At 37.0% G+C, this 22,235-nt stretch overlaps 1 protein-coding gene across 4 annotated transcripts in view; it reads right to left on the bottom strand.

The window, feature by feature from the left end:
* The window catches only part of LOC103145604 (leucine-rich repeat and fibronectin type III domain-containing protein 1-like protein), a 205,328-nt gene that overhangs the window by 85,180 nt on the left and 97,913 nt on the right, over positions 1-22,235 (bottom strand). For 2 of the 4 annotated variants that reach the window (XM_016676943.1, XM_016676946.1), the window contains exon 1: positions 4,338-4,452. The exons of the other annotated variants lie outside the window; for them this stretch is intronic. The gene's annotated coding sequence lies outside the window, so the exon portion shown is untranslated. Of the gene's footprint in view, positions 1-4,337; positions 4,453-22,235 lie in introns of those variants that run through there. 4 annotated transcript variants of the gene reach the window in all.

Genomic DNA, 22,235 nt, shown 5'->3' on the forward strand with positions numbered 1-22,235 from the left:
ATGGATAGATGGATTTTATTTATTTTTAAACTTTCTGATAACTGTGTGGATGAAAACAAATCAAATGTGGTTTTTCAATTGATGTATAAATATTGCCCTAATGAAACGTTTTTTCATCCCACACTAATTTAACATGACTCCCAGTCGAAAACAGCAGACCCTCCTCTTTTTCCATTCATGTAAATATATTTAGCCCCAGCCATACTTTGCTGCAGATCAGCTTCAACATACTTAACAGTTCAAAAACGTTTGATTTCATAGAAAAGTTTTGCAAGAACACAAAAATAGGCCATGAAAGACATAGAAAGCAGTTTGAGTCTACCATGGACTGGAACCTGTCCAGTATCTCATTCCTACATGTGCAAAGCTAAAACTCAAAATTTAAGTGTTCCTAATCTTCTTCAGGCAAATATAAATCCAAGTACATATTATTGATGTGTAGCAGATGCTTGTACTGTGATTAATTTAACAGTGACATCACCAAAAACTATAAACAGAAAGGAAAGAATGAAATGGGCAAATGATCAAGTAATTTAGAAAGAGTCATCGGATGAATTTTAACATTGTGTCTGATTGTTGTATAAGATGTGTTCCAGATGACTGACCACATCATTGCTCTAGGAGCACATCGCGTCGAATCTACAAGGAACTGTAGGCTGACACTGTTAAACCCCGGACAGTTACAGTCTGGAGGAACAAGATAATCATGTCTTATGCATTGTGTGCACACAGTGTATATTCAATTAATATCTGCTTTGCTGAGACAGCACCTCATCTGTATAATCATGTTTCACTGCAGCTGCCAGGGTGTGGAATTTCACCTGAGCACCAAACCCCTCCTCGAGTTGTCACCTCTCAGATGAAATGCATTTATGCATATAGCTTTGGGAAATCGTGAAAGTAAGACGCATCACTCTGCCTCTGCACGTGTCTGCTGGTGCTAACTCACTGACATAAGCTGTAATGTAACTAAATTTAGACTTGTCCAATGTCTTTTCTGTTTGACGAACATTATTACTGGCACACTCATACCACCCACTATGTGTGCAATTAAATAGAAAAGCATATTAAATAATTTTCTGGACCAACTTTGTCAAAGAGGCAAGAGGAAGGAGATGACCTGCACAGACCATCAGAGAAACAAATTTGCTTATTCAAAATCGCTCCTGATATCAGCTTCTAACAGTCAATTACCTTACTTTGTTTTCCTTCAGCATTCTGTAAACACGCAGAGTTTCCCATCAAATACATGCAACCAAAAGACAAAATGCAAACTTCACACAGACCAAACATACTTTAAGAAATGATAAATTAATCTACTGGCTGCTCTTCCATGTGGTTGATTTATCAAGATGGACTTTTTTGGTGAATTTCAAATTGGTAACTTCATTTAATAAGCAGCAGGTATCATATGTAGTTGGGAGCTTCCACATTTGGATAACGAAGCAAAGCGTTTATCCACATAGTCTAAGGAGCTCTGGGGAAACATGCAAGTTATTTTTGGGTAACTTGTCAACAAGCTCACCTCACTTAACACAATAGAACAATCTTACACCTCAGCTGTTACTCAATTCAGTTAAAAGAGTAAGTTATTTAGAATGTGGAGATTGTAAATCCCCCTTCATCACGCCATTACAACAGTGGTTCTGCATGTCATTCACTGATGCCGGCAAACATGCGGTTCCACCAGATGTTTGCCAATTGCTGCTGCCATTAGTCTAAAGGACTAGCGGCAAACACTCATTCAAATACTCATGAATGAGGCTACATATCCGGAATGTTGCTCTGACTACAAAATTGTAGCTCAAAAAAAGTTGATTTTTCATAATACTCCCTCTTTAACCTTTATTTTTACAGCAGGTCTTTGGTGTCTGGGTCAAACTGTAGCAGGATAAATGGTGTGCTGCCACTGGGAAGTGCGCCTGCATGCAGAATCTTTTATTGTGACAATGCTGTTATTTATTTATTTCACTAAGTTGGATGGTTTGCATTTCTGTGTTTCAGGTACTGGGGCGATGGTGACAGTGGTGACCCTTGGCCATGTTATCTTGTTTGGTGTTTCGTTTTCTTTTTTTCTTTTTTTTTGTTGGAGCACCCCTTTTTGCTTTTGGTTGCTGTGTTTTGTAATGTCCAGGGTGATTATCGGGGTCTTTCACTGACTGTTGTCCCCCTGTCCCTCACAACTCCTTTCCTGGTAAACGTCAGTATTTCCTTATTTTTTTAAATATATTTTAACCTCAGCCAAAGTCCCAATTGTTTAAAATTGAATAAAAGTTCAAACAATGTTCTTTATTATATTACTTTTTTAAGCCTTAATCTGTGTGCTTATTCTGCTATCCCCTTGTTTTGGTATATTTCCAGGTAGTACTGCTGTTTCTTTTTGTTTTTTTCTTTAGTCATTTCAGCAAATTTATGAGACTTAATATCATCCATTATAACAACTTCTTATCTTTAAAGAAAACCATATTTCCACACAAAATATACAAAGGTATGACATATCACACATGATTTAGTTTTTTTTTTTTTTTGTTTTTTTTTTTTTTACTGCATCTTGTAAACTGCTTATGGCAGATAGTCCTCCCTCCCTCTGGCAGACACAAAACTAGGTATGAAGAAGGCAGTGAGGGCTACAAACAAGAAGAAAATAAGATTGTGGTACAAATTGTTCTGCCACTAAAATGAAATCATTTTTCTACCTGCTTCCAAGATGGGGTGAGTGCCAGAGCTAAAAGTCCATAATACAGTGACTTCAATAAGAGTCTGGAGCAAAATTACGTGAATGTCTTTTGTCTCAACATTAACTCAATATGCAAAACAGGTCTCTCTCTCTCTCTCTGTCTGTTTCTATCTCTCTCTCCCTCTTTCTCTCTCTCTCTATGTCTCTCTCTTTCTCTCTCTCTCTATGTCTCTCTCTCTCTCTCCCTAATGGCTTCAACTAAATATGCAAAACTGGCTTCTTAGCTACACTTTGGTCGGCAGCACAATAACTGCATCCTGTTAATGTTTCCAACAGACAGGTCAATTACTGCAGCTCAGAGTGCAGAGTGAACATATTTAGGACATTTAAAGTTCTATAATTATCTTAATCACTTTTCTTATCAAACTGGATTCATCTTCCTCATGCTGGTTTCTGCAGCAGCACCAAACTCTGTTATAAAGATCTCAATTTTCCCTGAATCGGGTGTCACAGCCGCTGGCCATTGCATCTCTGTGTATATTTAACCTGGACTAATGTGTTTGCGCAGTTTGCCATGTTTAATGCCTTGAACGGGACCGTTTCTGGTTTCCAAACCATGCCTTGTTAATCCTGGGTGAGATGCCCCCGGGCGTCTCACCCAGGATTGTTGTTTGCCTATTAAAATGCAGTTAAATTCTCCACTTGATGCGTTTGTGGTTTTAAAGTGAGCTCTGCACCATTGAGCTTTTTTCATTTGTACGAGCCGCCGGAAAACGGCTTGGTTGAGCCGTGCACTGATAATTTTCTTGCATGTAAGTTAGTACGCCAGGACTTGGCATATGTTCAGCCCCAGTTTGTTCTGTGCTGAATCTGTAAAAACCTGCACACAATTGCTACGCATGAAGTATGTTATTCATCTAGCTGCAGAGAAACTGGGTCAGTTACTTTAGTTGCATAGTCACTGTCGGAACAGGTTGATTTTTACTGTTCAGAGTATTTCGTATTGTACAGTGACTTTTATATTTGAGGGACGCCATTTTAATCATCGCGTAGAAACTGGAGTAATTATTAGATGATCATTAAAACATATATATTTTATGATCATATAAAGCATATGATCATAAACATGCTTTTGTTTGAAGTAACTAATTCTGTACACAATGAGAGGTAAATGTCCAAGCACAGATTCAAGAACTTCAAGAGATACTAGATTGTCTTTACAAAAATGAGCAATTTCTTAGATGAGCAGCACATCACCAATTAATAGTTTTACAAGGTATTGCAAATGCATGCATTGTAATGTATATGCAAATAGAGGATAGTGTACGTGTAGCATATAGAGGTCACTAAATTCCAGAGGTAAACAAAAGTTTAAATAGAAAAAAAATAAAATAACATTGGTGAAGCTTTTATAAAGGTTTATTTTTTAACATTGTGAAAAAGAAAATTATGCCTGCATGTACGTAAGCACAATGCAATATTATATACCTACATTTTCCAAAGGGGGTCCATTGAACTGTTAATTAGCAATAAGAATCTTCGAACCAGAAGATGTAATGCAAATGCAGTAAAACAATTCCACAGTTTCCTACAGAGTCCATTTTGCAGTAGCACACTCTTGGATTCATAAAACACAAGAAAAAACATGAACATTGCCTACCTCTATCTGATATGGTGTGTTAGATTAGGACTCAACATGAAGATAAATTGCAGTCACAGTGACAGGTAGATGGACAGAAAAGAGGAGGGACCGAGGGAAATGGATCCAAAGCCCTAGGAGAAAGAACAGAGAAACATGAACATGGTTAGAGCTAATAAAACCCAGACGTCCCAGTGGCTTTGTAAAACTACCTCAGAGTGGGTCTCTCCTTTTGCCCCCCCACCTATTTGTGGGACCTGCAATACATCACTGGTAAACTCTGACATAAAAGTTTGCCGTTTGGTTCACAAAAGGAAAAACATTACTGCACTTGCTCCCTTCATACATTGATGGAATATCAGCCGTTTCAACACAAAGTTTTGAAATTACATTACGTGATCTGCATAAAGTCTAGATGTATTGAAATACTTTCAGAACTAATTCAATCATAAACCTCAGTCAGGACAAAGCTAATTTCTCCTTATTGTTTATTTATGGTCATCTGAACAGAACACTACACATAGTAAGAGCTTTATAAGATAAGACTGAGGCTTCAATTATGTTCATGGAAGGAAGAAACCCTAGAAGCCAGAACTTAATCTGAATAATTTACCATCAACACTGGAAATATTTTTGAGTACCTTAAAAATTGTGGGCAGTGATGCGAAGAAATGTGTCCCTCTTTTAAACCATCCATCCAATATTGATCAAAGCACTATTAAAAGGAAACTGACAGTCTGTACTTTTTGAGTTTCAGTGGAGTGCACACAATGAATTACACATCAAATAGGATGAAGGCATTATGGCATTCAGTTTCCAAGCTGTCTGAGCTAACAAGCCAAAGACTATTAGAAAATTATTATTACTCCTATCAGGGATCTAAAGCGGTCTCGTTGCCGATTCATGTTGTAAAAAGGTGACACAGCAAAAGGACAGCTGACATCCTCACATGCAATGTGGCAGTCAGCACATAAGTAACAGATGGCCCCTGGCTAATAGAGTTTATTAACTTTACATAAAGAGGAGGTAGATAATTGCACATCATAAAGAAAAGGTTAGGGCGGTAAAATATATCAGCAAGTGTGGAAGAAAGTCGTGTCTGTGCACTAATTAAAGGCAGCAGAGATAATTTAATAATTAAACGTTTCATCAAATCTAGATCAACAGCAGTTTGTTTCCGAAAGAACAGGAGTGTGGGTATATGTTTTACTTTTTATTTTTTTCTGTAATAATGTTAGACTTTTTTTTTTTTTCCTCGCATAACCTGAAAATGTATGTTATTGAGAAATAGCGACAGCATGAACACTTCTGTCAAAGTCTGCCCAAAAACAGAGGCTGGTTTAAAAGTATAAAGTACTAATTATCTTTCATGAGAGTCTCATCTTCTATTTATGTGTGCTTTTTGCCTCAACTCTTTGTTCTATCAGAACAATACCCGAGAGGACACTTGGCAGCATGATATCCTGCTGCAGTTAAGTCCCTGGTGGCAGGTGCTTCTGGCTTCAATAAGGTACATAAAATTATTGTACTCAATTGCATGATGACTTTCAGAAACCCTAGAGTTTCATTACCAAAAACTACATGTCGGTTTTAATGGGGGAAATAATCCCATCGGCAAATAAAACTTTTAAATCTCGTTTTAGTAATAAAAAAAAAGAAGCCCATCCTACTAATTTACAGTAGTAGGAAAACAATCAAGAAGGTACTTAATGACATTTGCAGAAATGTTTTTGTCACCATTTGCAATGTTAATTAATTACTAATGTTATTAATGTGAGTTGGATGGAGTCTTACACCTGACAGACGAGGTAGCAGTGTAATAGGACTGTGCTAAAGTATGGAACGTCAAAAGCAATATAATGAAATATGACAATAAGGGGAAAATGGAGATTTGTTGTCGCTGATATCCTGACAATCTTTAAAAGAGATGCAACAAAAAAAATCTGATTTTTCAGCTTTTCCAGCTGAGAAAATCCTCTTGGGAACTCTTCTTCCAAGTAATAAACTTGCCGTGCATTATTGCTGCAATATTTAGATTAGAAGTGGCTAAAATGAGTTGGTCAAAGCTATGCAAAACATATTCTGCCCAGTTTGTTGATGCACTCTCCCAGTCATTAAAAGCAGGTAGACGCAACTACTCTGAAACAAAGCAAAGCTGTGGTTAGAAACTAAAGTAAATATTAATGGGCAAACATTAATTTCCCATGTCCGCTTTGTCCTTTCTGTGGCCATAAAGAAATGGGAGCTCATCCCAGTTCAGAGACTGCCAGTGCATCACAGAGGCCGGCCAAGACAAACAACCCTTGTGCTTGTTAAACAAAAGTCAGGGGAAAAAACTGATAAATTACAGGTTGACAACTCTGATCTGGTGCATTTGTCAAAGTAATCAGTTTATCTGCTCTGAGTACATTTATTTTAACCACCTTTGGGCTTTGAACGTGTCTTTGAAACATTTATTATCGCCTCATTTGAACCATACGCTACTGTCTGATCTCGAGAAAGGTATTGATATTCTGCATAGACCCCTGCTATTTTTAGCGACTGCCCCTCTGCATGAGATATGTTATGCGGTGCATGCTGACCTGCCAGGGAGCTTGGAAGTATATATACGCTGTATTCAGGGTCTAAGGGGTGTGTGGAAAAAAGAAAAAAGAAAAGAAAATATGTAATACTGTATATATGCTGTATGTGTGGAGGAGAGGGATAGATATACTTGTCTACATGATGGATTACGATCCTCAGATATTTCTAACTTTAATCATGAAACCTAAAAGGAGCAAGAAAAAATGGTTTTATATAAACAAACAGCAGTGATATCTAAAGCGAAATCCATATCTCCTATTTTACCAAATCCATTCAAATATGAAACAGTGAATTGGTATGAATGTGTTTTTTTTTCTTCATGTGCGTTTCCTCTACCTTCTTCCTCCCCTCCTCTTGAAGTTGCTTTTTTTTTAATTATTATTTTATTTTGCTGCTTCAACATAATACAATATGCTAATTTGTTCTCTTTGTCACTGTCAGGCAGGTTTGTAGTTCCTGGTTTGATCTCTACTAACCTTCTGGGTTTATGTTTGTTAGCACCTCAGTGATACTCTTGTGGCAATTCCGCATTGCATACAACATAAGATGCAAGTTTTCGGTGATATTTATGACAGTTTCTTTACTAGAATAATAAAGCAATAGCAAGGTATTTTTTTGAAACATTTAAGTTAGAAGTATTTAAAAAAGTCTCTCCAATTTAGGTGCAAATTAAGATGTAAAATGCATGAAAGTGTGGGAAGTATCATTAATCCAGGGGGATTCTGGAATTGTTTATTCAAATTAGAGTCCGATAGTCCTGCTGCGAGTCTTGGTTAGTGCATTTATTGAATTACTAAATACATAATGTACGATAGCCATTTAAACATTTAAAATTTAAATAGGAAACAGGCATAAAGCACTTAAATTGGGAAGGTGTGTGATGTGACTTGGTTGTCACATCGCTCACCTTCAGTCTCTGAAAACAGTTTTTGGTGGACAAGAGCTACACAGAGCACTGACCATCTAAAGAAAAGCTACAAGTGGAACAACAGTGCCTTGCATACATTTTCTTTAGACATCAAGTGCAACCTCATGGATTTGAGTTATTCAACTAAAATTCAAAAGCACTTAGACAACAGCTGAACCAAATAAAAATCAAAGTATCGAGAAATAGTGCAACCTCTAAAAATAAGAAAGCATCTGATTTTTTTCTCCTCCAGATATCCCAAGTACAAATTTTACAATTACATTACATATATTTGCTGCGCAAGATAGATCACTGCATATCTTATCTCACCTTGGCTTTGTTGAAGCAGTGCATGCTTCCTGTGTTAAAGATAAAAGATAGATTACATTGTTGGGATGCTTTCACTGCTTCTTTTGAGGTGCTCCCTTTCAAAGCCATCAAAGCGGCGTGTGCAACGTGGGAAAAAAAAGAGCAAAGCTTCTGCTTCCAGCATCATGCACAGTTCTTGCTCCATGCTGCACGCTCGTCTACAATTACAACGGTATGGCACTTTTTCTAATATTTTGGAAGTGCAGACAGAAGCCAGCATCTATGAGCCATTTACTTTTTAATTGCAAGTCTGGAGACAGTGACACAGGTGCAGGATGAGCTTGTAGGGAGTTATGTATGGGATCCCAGTGCTGAAATCTGTGCCCAATGTGTTGGATTATGAGCCAAGTGAAAAATGTCCTTGGCATAGAGAGGACCCTGTGATGTCTTACCTAAAGTTATATTATAAGCAGCTTCCTCATCTCATGGATCTCTAGCTTGTCAAATAAGTTGCTGTCCTAAATGTTTCATTTTCACGTCTCTGGACAGCATTTTCAGTAATGACATTAAATTGATTTAATGATAATTAACCAGAAAATGTGATATTGCACGTTTTAGAGAGGGAGTGTAAATGGAAGATGGAAATAAATGATCATTTTCATTCTTTTTAATGGGGACGCTTGTTTCCACAGACTAAATTTCAGTGTAGAAATTCACAGTTTTTTGGACTGAAAACAAGAAGTGTATATATTGCAGCGAAAGGAAAAACAGATGACCAAAATAGCTACCGTCTATAAAAAGAAACAGTATGCAAGACTAAAACTGTGCTTCCCAAGCACATTTGTCTTTCACTTGGACTCGCGTAATTTATTACCCGTTAAATCAACCACACAACATCACCACTATAACCTTTCTTCTTCAGATATAGTTTAATGACCAGGTCACCATAATCAGATTAATTTTGGTTCCTTATTACAAGGGCAGCTGCTTTGCATCCAACCAATGCAGCACCGGCATATCGAGTTGGAGATACTGCAGCAAAGAAAAGCTCTTGTTTCAGCCTCACCCCATTTACTTATTAGAGTCACATCACTTGACCCGTTTTAGTGACTGAGAAAATTGGCGTGACTGGTCCAAGGTAATTATGCCGAGAGTCGGGTAAAGATGCTAGTCTAATTTACTGAGCCCCACAGCGGAATGGAAAAGGTGGTCAGCAATCTTTTCCATCTTTCCATGTTATCGTCAATACACTCAGATAAATTGTTTTGTCCATTAAACCTCCGCTGTAAAAATTCATCAATTTGTATCTCATAAAAACCTTCAAGAAACAGGAAGCGATGGTGATACATTTAAGGAAGACAAATCTGAGTCACTTGAAGTCAGCAAACCAGACTGTCGCCTTAAACCGTCCGTCCTGCCTGGCAATGAAAGCAGCAATACAAGGACAGTCCTGATTAGTGGAACATAGACTGAATGCTGATCTTTCATGTTTAGTTTTGGTTGCAGGATAGACAAGAAGATTGTTACAATAACATCAGGTTTTTAAAAAATGTATGTCCCAGTGAGATCTAAAGAAATTCATCCATGTATGTTTCTCTAGTCACACTGATTACTGCAAAAGTGTCTTCACAGGTCTGCATAAAAAGTTAATCAGATGGCTGCAACTGGTCCAGAAAAGTGCTGCTTGCATTTTCACTAACACTAGGAACATAGAGAACACCGTCCCAGTTTTAAAGCACTTGCATTGTGTCTCTGTAACTCAGAAAAGATCGAATGGCTTAGGACCAAGATACATTACTCCTGGAAATGATCTCTGGGTGGTAGAAGACCGAATTTGTCTTTATGTGTCTTTGATGAGTCATGTCTGAGTCCATCACTACACCCAGGTTTCGGGCCTGATCATTAGTTTCTAGCTGTATCTGTCATAGCTGCAGCTGCATGATGACTCGGTCATGCCTGTTTTGGTCCAAACATGATAACTTTGGTTTTTATTTCTGTTCAGCTGGGGAAAGTTATGACACATCAATGCATTGATTTGTTCTAAACTTTTGTTCAGTGCCCGGATGGGTTTGGTGTCATCTGATGTAATTTTCATGTAGAGCTGTGCATCATCTGCGTAGTCATGTTAACATTTTTTTTTTACTCTGTCCACTCCAATAAGAATTTACCTGTTGATACAAAGAAGCCCCTGATTTTAGGTAAGATTCAAATTCGTCAAGTAGAGTATCAGAGTCCGCCGTCTGGTTGTTTCAATAGCATGTGATCATCAACAGAGTCAAGTGTTGTGTTTTTGTGGATGTCATTGAATGCTTTGACAAGGGCAGTCTCTGTATCTTGATGAGCAGGGAAACCAGACTGAATCTGAATGTATAAAATATGTTCTTTATTTGTTTTCTTGTTGCTATGGCATGTTTGCATTGCTTATAACCTCGACTGACAAAGATTAATGTTCATATTTACCGTGGTTCCTTTGGTGCAGAAAATAAAGACCTATGAGAAAAACAAACAAAAAAAGGTGATACTTTAGAAAACATGAAGAAAAAAGGTTGGCATGGTTACTGCCACTTAGCAACCCTACACATTGTAAATATTGAAACAGTTAAAGTAGAGGTAGATTTTCACAGCAGAAACAAGACTGAAAATAAATCTTGATTATAATTACTTTAATGTTACACAACAAAACCTGAATGCATTTTATTGGAATTTTATGAACCGACATAAAGTTGTGCGTAGGTGTCAAGTGAAAGGTAAGAACACATGCTTTTGGATATTTTATGAACAATTCACAAAAAGTATAGTGTCCCTATATGTGTTCAGTCCCATTAAATCTCATGTCCCCCAAAATAAATAAAATCCAGTGGAACCAATTGCCTTCACAAGTCAGCAGGTGGCAAAAGGAAAGCCACTGTCGACAGAAAAGCTGTAAAATGTGCTGCTTTTTATAAGCTTCCATAGGAAGCACAGTAAACATGTGGGAGAAGGTGCTGTGATTAGACGAGACATCAATTGTAGATAACTAAGAACACACCATAAAATGGTTGTGGTCACACTGTGAGAATTTTTTATTCATTCTTTTAGTGGGGGCATGGAAATGTGTTTGTGATGATGATAACATGGAGAAAGCTAAACATGCCAGAAGACTGAGGTTCACCCTCTGGTGACCCGAAGAGCCGGAAAAAAAAATGAATTGGTTTAAATTAAAGTGTATTCATGTGTTATAACAGCCTGGTCAAAGTCAATGCCTAATTATAATTTAATGTTACTAGAGTTAAAAAAAAAAACAAGACAGAAAATCTTCACTCAGTTTGATTAAGTTGAACTCTCTTGCAATCAGAATACACACATCTTTTGGCATCTAAATGTGCAAAGCTGCTGAAGACATACTCCAAACAGTTTCCCCAGAGGGTCTTTACACCAACACACCCTATTCTTTTCAGATAAATATCACGCATTTTCCTTTCACTTCACCAATGAGACAAATAATTGTATTGATTTGTGGCCATTACCTTTTGTCCTGTTAGAATAATGGCCGTGAAACATATACACATTCAGACAATAAAATATATTGCAGGGCAAAGAAAAATAGCTGATGATTCAAAGTCGAGAGAACTTTGGAAAAAAAAAAAAAAGTGTGATTATTTGAATTAACAAAAGCTTGCCCAAAAGTACTGAATGTATGCTCGCTGGTGAAAAGTCACACATGCAACTTAAGTCTCTGCTTTCGTGTTAGATAAAGTGTTATGAACAAAGTGTGGAGTGGGTATGTGTAGGTATATGTGTAAATGTGTGAATGCAGGCTGTGTTGGGGATGTTAGGCGTGTTCACTGGGACTCACAAAGATCAGAAAAGAGTGCAGCAATTGATCACTTTGTGGCTTTTGGTTTGCCATTATATTCTTTACACATATGGCCTCGGTGTGCTTCAGAACAGCAGATTTAATGCATGTGCAGTGTGGTACATATATGCCATTCGCTGCAGAAGAGGTGCACTCAAGAGATGTCATATTAATTTGCCTGTTATGCTCATTATTCTTGCTGACAAAATGAAGCGCGGTATGCAAGCAGGCTTAAATGAAAAGCATGTGAACCAAGAAGAGGCATGGAAAACACTTAAGTTAAATGGAATTTAAACAGCTTTAATGCTGAGAAATAGTCAAGCAGATATAGGAATGTCCATTTGTTTCAATGATACATTGACACCACAGAAGGCATTACCATACTTATCTCAACCCTGAGGATTTATCTGCTTTTACAAAACTCCTCATGTCACACAATGTATTAAATAAATTAGTTTAAACTTGTATTTTGGAAGGTTTTTTGTATTGTTTTTATCTGTTCTCATACTGTTTTGTAATATCAAAAAGGATAATTAACTTTTTTGAAAACAATGCAGTCATACGGAAAGGAAAAACTCTTAAATAGTGCATTGTTGAAGTAACTTCATTTCTATGGTGAAAATGACATTCAGTAAGCAACGCTTTCCATATATATTCATTTTTCAGTCTTCTGCACCAACCTATAGGTTCTTTCTAAGTAGCTATGTTTGGATATGCAAAATTCTTTGGTCAGATTCAAATGTATCTGGATTGAAAAAGAAAAAAAAATAGTCCAAAAGCATTATTTATATGGGCACAAAGTTAATTAATCTTATCATGATGCACATCTACATGCACCAGGCTGTATTCAGTGTAAAAGCACTGACATGCGCAGAGATGTAAAAAGTTCCAGGAAAAAAAACCCGAAAGTTGTTCTCCTTTCTGTCTTGAACATAAAAACCAACAAACATACTATTGTGCTCGTTCTGTGTCCTCTGGGTGCCAGGAATGGGCCCGCTCCAGGTTCTAATGGGTTCCAGATTACAATTTTGTTCCGAATGAGCTTAACATGATCATAATCTGATTGTGGTGTCAACATTATACATACTGATCTGCCACTTATTCCCATCACTTTGGTCACATTTGCATGTGCCCATATGAATGTGCTAAGTGGCAAATGTGGTCTTTTTTGCCCTCAACAGTACAAATTATTGATTTTAATTTAAATTCTGACATCTCTTCATCATAAGTTATTTATTTACGATTAAATAAATAAATTATGGGGTGTGGGGCCACATACACGCACACACATACAGCTGTCCTTAAAAAGACAACAATTTGACCTCCATCTATTCTGTAGAGCCAAAAACAACCCATTAGCATTTTAATTATTACCACTGTGGGTACAATTCAAATCGGATTTCACAACTTCATCCTTAACCTTAACCCCAGAAAAAAAATAAAAAATTTAGTCTCATTAAGACTGGGCTTTTGTGACAGTGAGGACTACTTTGTCTCAACTTCATTAATTATACTGGAAAAATCTCTAAAGAGGTCAAACTAAGTGCACACAAACATGCAAGAGGTTTAAAAAAAAAAAAAAAAAAAAACGCCACACAGAAACAAACACGCACCCAGCGCCCCAGATGTGCAATGGATTAGAGATTAGAAAAGAGGAAAGGATGAATCTGTCTAAACACACGACTTGATGAGACATAACCACATATCACCAACATTTATTCCTCATGTTAGTTGAGATAAGACAACATTGTACATTAGGTGACCTTAGTTGACACGCAAATCCACCCTCGCATATCAGAGATGCATCATTTCTGATCTGTTATGACTCTGTTAATAATGTCTCCCTTGTTTAACTGATATGTATTGTTTAATAGGATCCTATTTTTATTCCATGTCAGAATTCATTTTTGCCTTTCTATTTCTTTTGTTTAAAGCCAACGCATAAGGTGATCTGTTATGTTCTACATAACCCTTAATGAAGACACAGGCATAAACGGAGTAACTTTCTGTTGACTGAAAATAACTTTGTAATTAAATAAAATCATAAATTCAGGCATAGTTAAAACATATACACTGAAAAAAAAAGCAACACGAAAAGAGCAAAGACAACTGTGTTTCGACAGCTGGAATAATTCACATTATCATGCAAAAGGTGTTTTAAAATTATACGTCATTTTATTTTCATAACTAATATGTAATATTTTATTTATGGAATGAAACCTAGCCATCAGCAATTGTGTTGCAAAAGCAAGAAGAGTTGGGAAAAATATTAAAACTGAATTTTAATTTGCTTCTAAGAATGGAGCATGGATACAGACAAAACAAAACAAAACAAAACAAAAAAAAAAAACAGGGCAAACGGAAACTGAGAAATGTGAAGTAGACGTAGTGCAGAGAGGAGTTGGTAAACAGAGTTGGCTTATAAATTCAAACCACATCTGTCTGTCTGTCTGTGGGGAGTTCTGTGTCGATCAAGACGAATGCCTGTACGTCGGACAGAATGAGAGAAGCAAAACGTACTAATATTCCAAATGTTGCTCCCAAAAGTACATTCGAACTTGTAATGACAATTAAATACGAGACGTAAATTAAGATTCGCATGTCTCAATCACATGTGACTATTATGTAAGCCAAACATAGTTTTAATTTGCTGGTAATCATCAAACAAAGCCTAGAGTAAAATCCCCAACAGAGCTATGCCTGCAAGCACATTTACACAGGAGTGTCTAATGTGTTTTTCTGCGTGTGCAGCTGGTTGATGATTTAGAATATAATCACTGTCCAGTCCGCACATCAGATTCCACATGACAGATGGCGACTGACAGCCGATTCTGGTTTACTTGCTCTCCTTCTCATTTCATACTCAATATCTGGTCAACTTACCTTTAAAAATACAGATGCAGCACCTCAGTGAGTTTCTGGTTTAGGTGCTGGATGGCTGGCAATTGATATGTTTACGATGATTAAGAAACAGGCTGTTCCGAGAAACAAACAAGCAAAAATAAAATAAATAAATAATAATAATAAATAAATAAAAATGTTATGTACCAGAATATGCCAAAGGGATACAAGATCCTGGAGAATTCAAACATTTCAGTGATTCGGTTGGTGTAAGCAACTCTGGGATTTTATTACAAAAGTTTTTGCCCACTTAAAAAGAAAGTGACATATCTTAATTGCAAAAGCTATGAACTGCATTTTTTTTTCTCTTGAGCACAGGCCAGTATTGATAAAGCATTTAATAAGGCTATGTCTCAAGTATTTAGCCATCTCCATTTACAATTCATTTACTTAAAATTGTCAAGTCACCACCTTTTATTTAACCAGGATACCACCATTGGGATTGTGAATCTTTTTTCCAAGAGACACCAGTCAAACTAAACATATGTCTAACCCTATGTAAGATGAGACATAATTATTTGCAAGACATACTCTGTCTTTTAGCTATTAAGTTTCTCTTTTGTCAAACAATACGAACAATGTAATTGCAGGACATTTCTAAATACATTTTTGTGTGGAAGTGTTCTGCGAATGAGCAGACTAGCTGCTTTCAGTATCATTATTGGTTGAAATAAAGTCAGAGGAAGCATAAATACGTGAGAAGTTATCTAAAAGGAAACTTTGACATGGTGAGACATGCCTGCAGTCCGCTCAGGCTGTAAGGCACAGAGGGAGATTAGGACTGTCTTATCATGGAAAATGCTGGATTTGGAAATGCTGGCAGCTTCTCGAAAATCTTAAAAGTTAAGGTAATGATCTTCTTCCTCCGGGGCACACATGTCAACCTCTGCTTCTGTAAGGCTAGTGTCCTGCAACATTCAGTAATTTTGTCTTTTTCTCAAAAACAAAATAAATTTAAAAAAAAAAATAAATAAATAAAAAATAATAATAATAATAATAATAATAATAATAATGAAACCATGTTTCATAGCCTCGGTTTTCCACACAGAAGCAGAAGCATAGAGTTCCTCTACTTCTAATATAAATAATTAATGCCTGCTCATGTCAGGGATGCAGAAAAAAAAATTTCTCGCCCTCCATTTTCTTTTTACTCAATAAAGACAAATCTGAATCTGCTAAAATCTAATTAACAGAAGCTATTTGGGTGATTTGTAGGCAAAAGGTGGGCTGTGAGCAAACTTTTAATTTGCAGACATCTATTCATTTGATCGGGCAAATGCCTGTCCCAACATCATTTTAACACAGAATGCGAAACAAGGAAACAGACACAAACTCCCAATATCAATTCAGAATAACGAGTTAACCAATAAAAAGTCAGAAATTTCAAAGCCTCAACTGAGGTGCAAATAATAATAATCAGTAAATGACCTTGCAGGAAGTACGTTTTTTTTTTTTTTTTTTTTTTTTTTTTTTTTGTAAGCTGGAAGCAGCTTTCAGATCATCTGTGTTTGATTTGTTATTGTCCCAATTACCCTCGATTACTTTGCCATTTTCTGGCTAGGAAATCAAATAAAAAGCAATTATCTCACTTAAGAACTATCCTGTAAACACGATAATTGTGACAACTTATTTTAATTTGTGCTTTCTGGGTAAACGTGGACAAGAAATAACTCCTGGTGATGTCATTCTAGGTTGACATAAGTCATTTTGATTGTGCTTCTCCATCCTGCTGTGTGTATTTCCCCCTTTCCCCTGTTGTTTTCCTGTTTACTTTTTCTACAGTCTGTCTCTGCCTCTCCCTAGGCGTGGCTGTCTGACCGTGAAGTGATTGCTGAATTCACTCACCTGTGGCACATCGCCCTTCCAACAGCTTATCTATCTCAGTCTGTTCTCTCCTCTTTCCCAGTGTGTTAGCTTACCCACACCATTCACAGCGGGCCGCCGGGATCGTTTGTGCTCTGGATAATTTTAGGACGTGTCTTTGTGGAAGCAAAGATTAGTGCATTTGCTCTGTGTTTCTGACTTTGCTCTCCACTGAATTCATTATAAATATTAAGACCATTTGCTGACAAAAACAACATTTACCTCTTGCAATTCATCACGCGGTAACATCTTACTTGAAATGAGCTGTGATTATCAAACTTAATAGAAATGCCACTCGGTATCAAACTTTTTTTTGCTTTAGTAACGGGTTTCTGACTTTGCATGGAAGAGTTGACGACGGTGGCCACATCTGTGATAATCCTGATCTTGCACCGGTTCCACTCATTTTAAACAATTTCTTCATCCCCTTTATCTCCAAGCCACTTACAACCCCACTATTTCTCTCTGTCTACGATGCTCACCCCACCAGGGAGGCACCGTGTGAGAGTGTGTGCCGTCAGAGTGAGTTATTTGTTGTGATAGGTCTCAGAAAGAAAGCCAGACCGTAGCAGTTAACACTGACCTCTCTATGCTTTCTCTTCACCTCCCACACAACAACACGGCCCGTCTTTCCTCTTCTCACTAGATCCATCACTCTTTTACTGTCTCCTGCAGTTTCAAATATATTGTTTCTTATTGCAGCCTTGCTTGCAAAAACTTAGAAATAGTTGAGCATATGCTATTGTTCACTTATCTCTTCTTTGGTTTCATAAAGTAACCTTTTAAAAACTTTGCTTTTATTTTAATTCTGCTGTAAACAGCAATATTACTGGGTAAATTTCACTTGTATACAATAACCTCTTCTGTCTTGATTTCCCCAGGGGTTATACGCATTTGAGTCCTTTAGATCTTGAAACAAAAATATTTTTTAATACGTCTTCTCAAATCATTCATAACATAATTGACATATTAAGTCTTTGCGATAAGCAAATCATAACCAATTTCTGTTAACCGGCATGACTCAATATTCTGGAAGTATGAACATTTTTAACAACATATTTACTAGATACAAAGTTTTGAGGAAATTACTAATTATTTACTAGAGCAGGATGACATTTAAATGCTAGATACAAACAGAAGGGAAGGAGAAAGTTATGTGTGTTGACTCACATATAACTGGAAACAGCTGATCACACTGTAGGTGAAACATTTTCAGAACATGAGTGCACCTTAGTAGCTTTTGATAAGTAATACTTTGTAGAGGCTACTGCAGCTTTGCTAAGGCTACCAAGGTGCTTTCACATCTGATAGTTCAGTAGACTCAGTACTAGACCAAATGGCAATATTGGTTTTCAGCTGGTGTGGTTCGCTTTCACACTGCACTGTATCAAACAAACCAAATCCTTTGAAAAACTTGTTCAACCCGAATAAATGAGTGCAACTTTCTTCTTTAAGAACTCTAAACAAAACTGTATTGGCATCAGATTGGAGCAGTTATTGGATTTCTCTGGTCTCACATATGCATTCGAACCGCGTCAAGAGTTTATGTCAACCGAACCGAGACCTAGTTTTTCAGGTGGACCAGAGTTCATATCGGGGTGCGATTATGCATTCACATCTCCCCAAACGAACTGGACTTTTCAGGTAAATGAACAAGGGTTTGATCAAAGTGGATTAAACTGGGCTGGTGTGAATAATAAGATAACTTAGCATATTTAGGATGTCCTACAGACATTAGTTGTGGGACAAAAAACTTGTTCTACATAAAGGGAAAATATAAGCAACTCCAGTGTCCATTTACTTCTGATTAATTGTAGTGTGTTGTTTTAAAAGAAGTTCTGAACATTTATACAGATCCACTAATAAGTTTGAATGTCAAAACTGGAAAATAAAATTCGCCTATGCTTTTAAATTTACAATTAATTACGGCTCACGTTTGTTTAGAGGGGAAAAAAACCCCCATTAAAACAGAAGATGGTCTAATATGTCATTCCAGATAATGTAATCCTTCCAGTAACCCTGGAATTAATTTCAAAGTAAATGTTCTACATCAATAAAATGATTATAGATACCTAACATTAAATAACTAATGATAATAAAATGCAGGTCGCTTTATTTGAAAGACCTTCAAAGGCCTGATTACTCTGCCTTCAGTGCTTCATTCTTCCCTCTCTATCAGAAAGGATAGAGGAAAGGAGGCTCATTTATCCTTCCTCCCACCTTCTTCTCTGTCTCCCATTTCCTCCCCCCTTCCCTACCTCTCTCTCCTCATTGTCTTCGTCCATGGTGCAATGGTCACTGCTCACTCATTTATCTGTTTATCCTTCTCATGCCAACCTATGTATCTGAGCGTTTGCAGTGATAATGAGGGGGCTGACAGATCTAAGCGTTCAAAATGATCCAATCAACCCTCCCTAATAAAACAGTTCCTCAGTCTTTGCGCATACACACGCATACACACGCATACACACGCACACTTACACACACACACACACACACACACACACTGCTGCAGTGAGCCGTGGTCACCGAGACACGCCATGTATCCTGTGGTCTATTCCTAAACACTTGACTTCCCCCAGACCTCATTACTGTGCGATTTAATAGGCACATTTGGTCTTCCACTGTTTCATCTCATGTCTGGTGTTCCACCATCTGTCTCCTCACCTCCTCCTTTTTAAAGCAGGCCTGCGCACATAGCCTGTTTCTGAACCTCGGCATTTTTTTGTTTTTTTTTCTTTTTGTCCCCCACAGCAATATTTGATCAAGTTTGAAAAGATGTCGGAACAGGCAGATCAAAACCACCTGAATACTTTTGGAAAATTGTACGGTATTGTTTACAAATGCATAAATTGCCTAGCTTTATTGATAGTTTGTCCTTCACAGACAGACAGAGTGTGTCTGGTAAATCTACCCGTTAGTTATAGCTCTGTCATACTCAGTGGAATGTCTCTATTCAACAGAAAGCCCGTCTCTGTTGCTGCTTCTTCCCCTGGCACAGTCTCTCTGCGCCCCTTTCAACTTTTAATTAATTCACTGAATGCTTTCCAGCACGACGTGTAGATCCCCCCTTTTTGCAAGGTGCATTCACCAAGGCTTTCATTCAGTGTTGTGATAAGCACACATAATGAGGATTTTTTTTCTGCAAAATTGTGCATGACGGCATTTACACACAAACACTTGTGCGACACCTGTTAGATGGAGTTCTATGAAAGACTTCCATTAATTTACAAAAAATAACTTCTTTGTGGACACACGTGTCTGTGCAAAAGAGGCCACTGGATTTGATTGCTGTTTAAAATGCATTAAAAGGCTAACATTTTTTGCTTAATGTTTTTTAATCGATCCTTTATTCAGCAAAAGTCAACTCAAATAATATTTGACTTAAATCGCCTCAAGCTTTACTCTACAGAAAAAATAGGACAGATGCTCTTACAATAATAACACATGATTTGTAATCTTAGTATTTAGTTGTAGTAAACAGTTGCTAATTGCATTATCTTGAAGACATGCAATGGGATGAAAAAAAAAAGGAAAATATAAAATACTCAGAGGTCGTTAGTAGAAATGTTCTGAGACTGGATTTTTATATCCAAATAATTTAAGATCTGGTAACAGTTTTTGTTCAGCATTCTTAATATTTTTTTAAAAACTTTTTTCCTAGTGCAGGGCATTGAAAAAGACACTTTAATGTTTTTGGTAACACACTGCATTTCTTTTGCTGATGTTCTAGACAAGCGCTAGCATGGTCATTTTCGGTTTATATACACTGATCATTTGACTGGCATCACACTTTCCAATGATTCCACTGAAATGCATGACGAGCTCAAAAGCACAGCTAAGTTTGAACCATGAAGTCCTTTGCTCTCATGACACAGATGAAGCTGCTGCTTGGGAGTTTTGTGTAATCCAACATTTTGTTCAGCTGCCGGTTCCTCAACATCTCCTCAATTTGACTTGCTCAACAATTAAACACCAATATGTACCACTGAGCACCCGGACATCATATGCTACTTTAGAGCTTTGCCCTTTCTGTTTTTAAACGCCGTACAAGTTAAATGAAAGACCCATGAGAACGTTCTCAAGAGCTGTTTCTTTTCAGTGTTAGACTACCACCTACTGCGCTGTGTTCACTACCCCTGAGGCTCGGCTAAATATCCAAGAAGAGAAGTTTAAATTACTTTACAGTCTACTCAGAGCTATCCTCTGAAATGCAGCGAGCACAGACAGATAAACTCTCAAGAATAAGGGCAGAAAATGAAAAGTGCTTCAAAGTGTGACCAGCAGTAAGTGGTATCATTTAACAGCCTGGTAGAGAATTCATATATTATAGAGAAAGATTTCTGAAATGTACATCTGAAACAAAAGTTTAATCAGAAATCTATGTAATGTGTGAAGGTTATTATTAGGCTATCATTTTTTGTATGTTGCATTTTTTTTTTTATATTTGAATTTCTTCATATTGCAAGCGTAAAAGAATGTTCCCTAATATTTTTAAATGCCTGTATGGTCTTCATTATTTCTCCAGATTTTTAAACTTATTTTACTGGGATTTTACATTTTGAGGAAGAAAAATGAGACAGATTTCTTAATAAATAATTGATACTTTAATATAAAACAAGAGTACTTAAACAGTAGGATTAGGCAAGTTCAGAAAACAAATTTTATTTGGGAGTATCTGATTATACATGCTTCAGTTTTGTTGTTGATTACATAAAAACATTTAATTGTGACTGTAACGTGGCAAAGTATAGCAAAATAAAAGAGCTAGAAACACTTTTGCAAGGGACTGTTAGCTAGATACTATCTGTTTGCTTATACCATAGAGGCTTAGTTCTTTTTCTAAAATATTTATTAATTTATTGTTTCAAGGTCATTGCACCTTCCTGGTTTTATGGCCAACTCAAGTGGATGCTAGTCAGTGGTGCCATTATGTCTTTATGTCAGGGAATCACATAGTGTGCTTTGTAGTAACATGATCCAAAACTTATTTATACAATCCTCTGCAGACCTCTACCTCACAGGAGCAGCTAATTGTGTTTCACTGTGTCTGTCGGTGTGTGTCTTTGGCTGTGTGTGTGTCCCTCACTACACTTTTGTCTATCTGTCCATTACATAAAGCCTGGATATGTTCCTGTTGTTGAAGTGTTATCGGCACCACGGCTTGTCTCTCTCTATCGCTGTGCTTTTTTTTTTTTTTTTTTGCATAGCATTTTTTCCAGGCCTTTTGACTTCCATGTCTCAAAAAAGAGTTTGTTTACAAGGAAAATGGAGACCGACAGTAAAAGGCACAGCTGTTCCCATATAGTAGAAATTCCCAACATGGCTCATCGTAGTGTGAACGAGATGATACGGTGTCACAATTCCCAACACGTTTTACCACGGCGCACAATGAAATAAAACGAGACGTTGGCTGCCCACTATTTTTAGAATTTTATTTCATCCAGAATTTTATTGTGATTTCTTTGTTGCTGGCACAACTAATCGGATAACACATGGAGTATGAATTTATAGATCACGT

The sequence above is a fragment of the Poecilia formosa genome, unplaced genomic scaffold (genome assembly GCF_000485575.1).
Source record: "Poecilia formosa unplaced genomic scaffold, Poecilia_formosa-5.1.2 Scaffold144, whole genome shotgun sequence".
NCBI classification, from domain to species: domain Eukaryota; kingdom Metazoa; phylum Chordata; class Actinopteri; order Cyprinodontiformes; family Poeciliidae; genus Poecilia; species Poecilia formosa.